Source organism: Panulirus ornatus, chromosome 13, assembly GCF_036320965.1.
Source record: "Panulirus ornatus isolate Po-2019 chromosome 13, ASM3632096v1, whole genome shotgun sequence".
In the NCBI taxonomy this organism is placed as follows: domain Eukaryota; kingdom Metazoa; phylum Arthropoda; class Malacostraca; order Decapoda; family Palinuridae; genus Panulirus; species Panulirus ornatus.
Window position 1 is genome coordinate 43,767,952 of NC_092236.1, and position 9,977 is coordinate 43,777,928.

A 9,977-nucleotide genomic window follows, 5' to 3' on the forward strand; every position below is an offset into this window, starting at 1 on the left:
GCTGCCAGATCCACTCCCAGATATCTAAAACACTTCACTTCCTCCAGTTTTTCTCCATTCAAACTCACCTCCCAATTGACTTGACCCTCAACCCTACTGTACCTAATAACCTTGCTCTTATTCACATTTACTCTTAACTTTCTTCTTTCACACACTTTACCAAACTCAGTCACCATATATATATATATATATATATATATATATATATATATATATATATATATATATATATATATATATATATATATATATATATATATATATATATATATATATATATATATATATTCCTATGAATCGACGGGGAAAATGAAACACAATAATTTCCTAAGTGCATTTTCGTGCAATAATCACATCATCAGGGGAGACACAAAAGAGAGATATAACAGTCAGTTGATATACATCGAAGAGACGAAGCTAGAACGCCATTTGGTAAACATGCGATTGCCCAAGACAGACAACGAGCGTTCATAAACTTATCATTTTACAAATTTTATCAACGCTAAAGTTCTCTAATTTGTATAGACCATCACTGATATTAAGATTATAATTGTTTGTGTATTGTATATATATATATATTTATATATGTATATATATATATATATATATATATATATATATATATATATATATATATATATATATATATATATATATATATATATATAGAACATCAGATTGGGGAAGAACAGTGTGGTTTCAGAAGTAGTAGATGATGTGTGGATCAGGTATTTGCTTTGAAGAATGTATGTGAGAAATACTTAGAAAAACAAATGGATTTGTATTTGACTTTTATGGATCTGGAGAAGGCATATGATGGAGTTGATAGAGATGATCTGTAGAAGGTATTAAGAATATATGGTGTGGGAAGCAAGTTGTTAGAAGCAGTGAAAAGTTTTTATCGAGGATGTAAGGCATGTGTACGAGTAGGAAGAGGGAAAAGTGATTGGTTCTCATTAAATGTCGGTTTGCGGCAGGGGTGCGTGATGTCCCCATGGTTGAATAACTTGTTTATGGATGGGGTTGTTAGGGAGGTGAATGCAAGAGTTTTAGAGAGAGGGGTAAATATGCAGTCTGTTGTGTAAGAGAGGACTTGGGAAGTTGTTGTTCGCTGATGAAACAGCGCTGGTGGCTGATTCGGGTGAGAAACTGCTGAAGCTGGTGACTGAGTTTGGTAAAGTGTGTGAAAGAAGAAAGCTGAGAGTAAATGTGAATAAGAACAAGATTATTAAGTACTGTAGGGTTGAGGGACACGTCAATTGGGAAGTAAGTTTGAATGGAGAAAAACTGGAGGAAGTTTTTGGGTGTTTTAGATATCTGGGAGTGGATTTGGCAGCGGATGGAACCGTGGAAGCGGAAGTGAGTCACAGGGTGGGGGAGGGGGCGAAAGTTCTGGGAGCGCTGAAAAATGTGTGGAGGGTAAGAACATCATCTCGGAAAGCAAAAATGGGTATGTTTGAAGGAATAGTGGTTCTAACAATGTTATATGGCTGCGAGGCGTGGGCTATTGATAGGGTTGTGCGGAGGAGGGTGGATGCGTTGGAAATGAAATGTTTGAGGACAATATATGGTGTGACGTGGTTTGATCGAGTAAGTAATGAAAGGGTAAGAAAGACGTGTGGTAATAAAAAGAGTATGGTTAAGAGAGCAGATGAGGATGTATTGAAATTGTTTGGTCACATGGAGAGAATTAGTGAGGAAAGATTGAGGAAGAAGATATATGTGTCAGAGGTGTAGGAAACGAGAAGTGGGAGACCAAATTGGAGGTGGAAGGATGGAGTGAAAAAGATTTTGGGCGACCGGGGCCTGAACATGCTGGAGGGTGAAAGGCGTGCAAAGAATAGAGTGAATTGGAACGATGTGGTATACCGGCTCGACGTGCTGTCACTGGATTGAACCAGGGCATGTGAAGCGTCTGAGGTGAAGCATGGAGAGTTTTGTGGGGCCTGGGTGTGGAAAGGGAGCTGTGGCTTCGGTGCATTATACATGACAGCTAGACTGAGTGTGAACGAAAGTGGCCTTTGTTGTCTTTTCCTAGCGCTACCTTGCGCGTGTGCGGGGGGAGGGGGTCGTCATTTCAAGTGTGGCGGGGTGGTGACGGGAATGAATAAAGGCAGCAAGTATGAATTATGTACATGTGTATATATGTATATGTCTGTGTATGTATATATATATGTATACGCTGAAATGCATAGGTAAGTATATGTGCATGTGTGGACGTGTATATATACACATGTGAATGTGGGTGAGTTGGGCCATCCTTTCGTCTGTTTCCTTGCGCTACCTCGCTATCGCGGGAGACAGTGACAAAGTATAATAGATGAATAAATAGATAGATAAATGAATATGTATATATATATATATATATATATATATATATATATATATATATATATATATATATATATATATATATATATTTTTTTTTTTTTTTTTTTTATACTTTGTCGCTGTCTCCCGCGTTTGCGAGGTAGCGCAAGGAAACAGACGAAAGAAATGGCCCAACCCACCCCCATACACATGTATATACATACGTCCACACACGCACATATACATACCTACACAGCTTTCTATGGTTTACCCCAGACGCTTCACATGCCTAGATTCAATCCACTGACAGCTCGTCAACCCCGGTATACCACATCGCTCCAATTCACTCTATTCCTTGCCCTCCTTTCACCCTCCTGCATGTTCAGGCCCCGATCACACAAAATCTTTTTCACTCCATCTTTCCACCTCCAATTTGGTCTCCCTCTTCTCCTCGTTCCCTCCACCTCCGACACATATATTCTCTTGGTCAATCTTTCCTCACTCATTCTCTCCATGTGCCCGAACCATTTCAAAACACCCTCTTCTGCTCTCTCAACCACGCTCTTTTTATTTCCACACATCTCTCTTACCCTTACGTTACTTACTCGATCAAACCACCTCACACCACACATTGTCCTCAAACATCTCATTTCCAGCACATCCATCCTCCTGCGCACAACTCTATCCATAGCCCACGCCTCGCAACCATACAACATTGTTGGAACCACTATTCCTTCAAACATACCCATTTTTGCTTTCCGAGATAATGTTCTCGACTTCCATACATTCTTCAAGGCTCCCAGAATTTTCGCCCCCTCCCCCACCCTATGGTCCAATTCTGCTTCCATGGTTCCATCCGCTGCCAGATCCACTCCCAGATATCTAAAACACTTCACTTCCTCCAGTTTTTCTCCATTCAAACTCACCTCCCAATTGACTTGACCCTCAACCCTACTGTACCTAATAACCTTGCTCTTATTCACATTTACTCTTAACTTTCTTCTTTCACACACTTTACCAAACTCAGTCACCAGCTTCTGCAGTTTATATATATATATATATATATATATATATATATATATATATATATATATATATATATATATATATATATATATATATATATATATATATATGTGTGTGTGTGTGTGTGTGTGTGTGTGTGTGTGTGTGTGTGTGTGTGTGTGTGTGTGTGTGTGTGTGTGTGTGTGTGTGTGTGTGTGTGTGTGTGTGTGTGCGTGTGTGTTAATATAAACTTGGAGGATGTGGAATGTTTTGAATACCTAGGAGTGCATTTGGTAGCAATTGGAGCCCTGCGAGCTGAAATGAGCCATAGGAGGTTTCGTGGGCAGCAAAGATGGCTGTGTTTGATATTATGGTTGTCCTGTTTGTGTTATATGGAGGGATGGGTCCGAGACGAAAATGTAAGGAAGAGGCTGCATGCGTTGGAAACGAAATGTTTGAGGACAAAACTTTGTGTTGGGGGTGTAAATCGAATTTAGAATTATAGGATAAGAAAGAAGTGTAGTAGAAGGAATAGTTTGAATGAGGCAACTGAAGGGGGTGTACTGACATGTGTTATTCATATTGATGTGATGAGTGTGTGAGGTTGAACAAGCGTGCATACATGTAAGAAGTGAGGGGAACATGGAAACTAGTGAACCAAGGAGGACTTGGAAAGATGGAGAGAAAGATGTTCTGAAGGGTCCAGACCTGAATATGCAGGACGGTGTGATCCGTGCGAGAGAGAGAGAAAACGAATTGGAACGATGTGGTATATAGGGGATGGCACGCTATCATTGGCCTGAACCGGGGCATATGAAATGGTCTGGGGAAATTACAGAAAAGTCTGTGAGTCCTGGTTGCAGACGGCGGGCTCTGGCTTCAGCGCATTTTACATGACATCTACAAAGCGGATAAGGATGAATTAGGCCATTTCTTCATCTACTCCTGGCAATACCTCGCCAATGCAGGAAATGGCGAACTCTCCCCTTCTAATTCAATTTCTAAAAGCTGCAAAATAAGAAGAAACCAAACTAGGTGTTCTTATCCTCCTCGAATGTTGAGCCTAGGTTGCCTGACTGTGTGTGGACGTAACCAATAAGAAAAGAAGGTGTAGTTAGGTGTATGTTTGAGGAAAGAAACCTGGATGTTCTGTCCACGAGTAAAACAAAGCTCAAGAGTTGAGGGGGTGATTGGTTTGGTAATTTTTTAGGAGTAAAGTCAGGGGTTAGTGTGAAGGCGAGAGCTAAGGAAGGGGTAACACTACAGAAGCAGGATTTGTGGGAATGTGTTAGAGTGAATGAAATGGATTCAAGACTTATATGGATAAAACTGAAAGTGGATGGAGAGAGATGGGTGATTATTGGTGCTTATGCACTTTGCCATGAGAAGAAAGATGACTCGAGCCGAGTGTTTGGAAGCAGCTGAGTGAGTCAGCAGTTCTGATGCAAAAGGGGGGAATTGTGATGGATGATTTTAATGCAAAATAGAATAATGTGTGTGTGTGGGAAGGGGGGATAAGATGAATAGAAATGGTGGATAGCTTGTGGAGTTGTGTGATGAAAAAGGACTGGTTATGGGAATATCGGGTCTGAAACAAGCGATATACATAAGTATACATGAGTGAGAATGAAAGATGGTTAGCACGCATTATAGGATTACATACGAATTGATAGGCGTGTAAGAGAGAAACTCTTGGATGTGCTGAGAGGTGCAGCTGGTAGGATGTCTGATTATTACCTGGTGGAAGTGAGGGTGAAGATTTGTAGAGGATTTCCAGAAAGGAGGATATGATATGGATGAGAAATGGGTGGTGGAAAAGAGACTTGTTTAAGAAGTAACAGGTGAAATTGAGTTTAAAATGGTAAAAGGTGAGGGGTAAATAAGACTAGGAAGTAGGTGAGGAATGTAAGGTTTTTAAGAAAGCAGTGCTGTCATGTGTGAAAGAAGTGTGTAGCATGCACAGGTGAGACAGGGCAGTGAAAAGTAGGATGACGAAATGAAGTTGCTAGAGAAAGAATATGGGCAGTACTTACAATGAAGAAGCACGAATCGTTGAGAGATGTACAAAAGAAAAATGCAGGAGGTTGAGGAAGATGCAGAGGTTGAAAAAGAGGGCAAATTAGAGTTTGGATGAGCGAGTATTTGCAAACTTTGGGCAGAACAAGATGTTTTGAGAGGTTAATTGTAAGAAGAAGAAAGAGAACAAATGGGAATATCGATCAAGGGGAAGAATGGGGAAGTGGTAATAAACAGTGATGAGATGAAGAGGCGATGAAGTACTTTGAAGGATTGTCAACATTCCTTCAAAGTACTCACTCCATAACATCTTCACCTCATCACAGCCTGTTACCACTCTCCCATTCCTCCCTTTGAGCGATGTCAGGTGTCCGATGATAGGGTGGCAGATGTAAGGTGTTTGGATAGGGGATGTATGAGGAATGAGAGTTATAGCAAGTGGTTTGGTGTGGAGAGAAGAGGTGGTGAAAGCCTTGCCTGTAGACAGCTCACGGGAACAATGGCCAAAATTTCATTTATAGAATAGAAAGGGAAGGTTGAAGTGAGGTGATGCCAGCAAAACGAATGAGAAAGGAAAGCTTTTGATTCCACTCTTGCTAAAAGAGAGGTTAAGGAGGAGCTGCATCAAAAGTGTGAGCTATGTTCCATACTACAGCGAATAAAACCGCTGCAGACATGAAACAGTTGCTCACAAGATAGATAATTACGGCCTCTGTGCAACATACGACAAGCTTTTGGAAAGTAACTCTTTGTGATGTTGAGTATGTGGGATATCCAAGACGGCGTGGAGGATGTGGATATACCCAACATGTTTGTGTTGTTACAGGGATGAACTGTGATGTTTTGAAATTAACGAGAGGATACCAAATGATTCTTAGAAAGAGGATGAGGAAGAACTTGCGGTTTAGCATTATCACATTTCACAAGGTTATTGCTTCGCCGCTCCCAGGTCCAACTCAGAAAGGAAATATGGTCAGTCCGATAAAGAAAACAAGTATTAAAGGGAAGAAGAGAGGAGAGTGAACTGAAATATGTAGAGAGGAATCGCCAGCGTGAGTGAATCATTTTAGAAGTAGAAGAGAAAATATCATTTATGGAGAGAAGAAAGACAGTAGGCGATAGGGCAGACCCCGAGGAACACAGCCATTAACAGGATAAGAGGAGGATTTCACTTCGTCGACGACTACTGCAATGGAATAGCCAGAGAATAGAATAAAAGAACTGAAATCTTACGTTGAAAGCTCCAATCAAGGACGATAGTCCTCATCAACTCCGAGTTTTGATTGAAATATAAAGGTGAATATGAAGGGGAAGAAGAGACAAGGGAAAGTATTTAGAAATCATGGAGGAAGTGAAAAACATGTCCTTTAAGATATGCTAGGTCATAGTTATTGGGAAAGACATGATGAGGTAGAGAGTTTCAAAGTCTCGAGGTGTAGCGAAAGAAACAGTTATCAAAACGGCCCACACTTGAGTTGGTGACTGCCACACAGTAATCATGTGATGCAGCAGTTTGCCGAGTATTGCATGGTCTAGCTAGTGGTGGAGCCACACATGCAGCCAGTTCTCGTGAGTAAAAACCAAGGTGATAACTATAGATGGGGGAAACTAAACCATAACTATGGCGTTACGCAGAAGGGTCAAGTTTTGAAGTTAGCCGAGGACAGTTAAAAATCGGACCACTTTCGACTCAAATGTCAAGTAAGGATGCAGAACTAGAACCAACCCAGGTGTGACAGCAGCACTCCACACGAGGACGAGTCAATCCTTTGTAAAATTGGAGCAACTGTTCAGTAGATAAGTTTCTTAGAGGCAGACTTAGCTATTTTCGTAATGTGGTTTTTCCAAGAAAGAGCAGATGTTACAGTAATACCAGGCATGTTCATTGAGTAAAGAGGTGGAATCACAGAACCGTCAAAGGTGGGACGAGAATTGTGAGGAAATTTCATTAGAGAGATGGGTAGAAACTGGATCTTGGATGCATTAAACTTACCTAGATTATGTCTACCCCACTGAGATACCCTGTCCAAGTCTGTGTTTACCGAGGAAACTGTGTTAAGACAAGATGCAGATCGAGTAAGGAAAGAAGGGTCAGATTTGAAGGATGTGGATGAATGCAGTTCGAGTCTTCAGCGTATGAGTGCATATGGTTATTTGTGAAAGAGAGGAATTCGTTGATTAAAAGAAAAAAAAAAGCGTAGGAGACAGGAGAGAACCTTGTGGGACATCGCTGTTGCTGGAGAAAGGTACGTCTGATTCAACAACAACCACATAGACAGATCGGCCAGAGAGGAAGCTAGATATGGCGGAGGAAGGCGATGGAAAAAAGCCTAAAGAGGGAAGCTTAAAGATGGGCTCCCAGTGCCGCAACCTATCAAAAGCTTTGGTTATGTCAAGGGCAACGACACAAGACTCCCTAATATTTTTTCAGGGTGGTAACCAAACATTAGAAAGAGAGGAAAGAATATCACCGGTGGATCTCGCCTTACGGAACCATGAAGCATACTGGTGACCAGATACAAGACAGTGAGTTTCGAGGTGCCTAAGGATATGTGAGTTGAAGAGGGAGTGAAAGACTTTGGAAATGGTAGATGTCAAAGCAATATGACAATAGTTAAAGGGGTCAGAACGGCCAATCTTCTTAGGGAAGGGATTTATCAACGCATGCTTCCAAGAAGGAAAAACTTGCCACAGCCCTTCAAATGCTTTGGAGGTGTTGAGCAATATGACAAAATTTTCTCCAAAATCTCTGAATAGAAGGGCCAGAGGTCAGTCACACAAGAGATCACCAGTAGAACCAGCATTGCGAAATCCCTCTTGGAAATATGAAAGAAGGAAATGGAATTATGAGTGTTTGCGAAACTGAGAGAGCAGGAGAGTTTCAAAAACTCTGGAAACAGCAGAGGTGATAGCAAAGGGACGATAGTTGGCGGAGGTTAGAACGGTCTCTCTTTATAGAGATGGACTGCACCAAAGCGTGCTTCCAAGTGGAAGGGAAAGTCTAGGTTTTTATACAGAGCCAAAATGGACGAACAAGGATTGATGTTAGTTCTTGAGACACATTTCCCGTCTTGTACACCTGGACCTGGGAGAAACCTGGAAGACTCTGCACAAAGAGAATATATAGATTTTATGTTTATAATGTTATCTATCAATACCTAGCACCGGTGAAGAACTGAATTTGACACAGTGCCACTGAATATTTTTCACTCTCAGTGCAAGCATAACATGGTGCCATTTCTGTAGATATGTTTATACTTATTGTCATTATATCAAGCGTTTAATGAGCTTGTGTGGCATCTTTACTATGTATGGAAAGAAAATCTTAGAGTGATTTAGATAAAAAGAGTTATCCATCAAAATATAATTTCTCTTACACTTACTCCTACAGAAACAGAATAAGGTAAGATAGACTCTATCAATCTGAAAGTAATGCTCTATTCTGTGTCAAACTTCAGGGATGAGCAGTATGTTTTTTGTCATGATCATATTCTCATTGAAGTAACTCGAACCAATAGTTAGTAATTCCTTTTCAGTCAGGTCATAATAATGATAACAGATAACTGTACATCACAAAAACAAAAGACACTAGTATAGACACTTTCGTTCGGAAGACTTTTCGACCTTATATTTTTTTCTTTCAGCCATAAGCAATTTTTCCTTCCTTGAGGCTAGACTTGTAGTTCCATCACTGAGAGATTATCCTTGCTGAATCATCAGAGTACCTCAGAGAATCATGGAAAGGGAACAGGCCAGTCGAGACCGGGAGAAGAATGACAAAATAAGCAAATGAAAAAAATTGGATACACTGTAATACCAGAGGATATGCTGTTATGTAAACTGATATAAAAAAAAAAAACAATCGTGGCAAACAACAGAATACTCTAGTATCACATCACAAGTTATCACGGCCTGGGAAAGCTCTATCACCATGTTGTCCTCATACTTGTAATGGTCATACAAATGACATTATCAATCAAACATCCCCTACACTTTGTTTGACTCTGCCACCGGCGAGAGGTAGGGGCTCAGGGAGCAGTGTATGAGCCCTTCCCAGTACCTCAGTTAACTCAAGGAATATCTCGTCCCCTGCCCATGGAACAATCCAATAGGTAGTAGGATGTTGGCGGCAGACGTCCAGGCTGGTACTAACATCCTGACTGAGGAATGTTAAAGTAATGCCCGGAACCATCTTACACCCTCCATGTTAGGACTGCTCACTTTCTATCTCATCAAACAGGACGGGTGGGCTAGCCCTAGTATCTTCTCCTTACTAGCACCGTACATCTACTCAAATTTCACTTATTTTCTCCACTAAGTACGTATCAAAAGGGCGCTCTACTGCCAATGAGAGGGAGGTCTCTGGCAGTAATAGTACCGGCCCCTCCCACGACCTTTCCCTCTCTGTAAGAACTTCCTCTTTTTCTATTCACTATAGCAACATTCGTGGTCTCTCTAGCAACTTCTCTTCTATCGAACACCATCTCTCCAGCAACTCTCCTAATAACTCTCTGAGACACAATTCTGAAATGATGTTTTCGCTATCCCCTTCTTCATCTCCAACTATAATCTCTACTCACGATTCCGGTTCAAAGGTGGTGTTTGTGCAGTTTAACATCAACCCACCTGTTGTTCGCTTGAAAGAC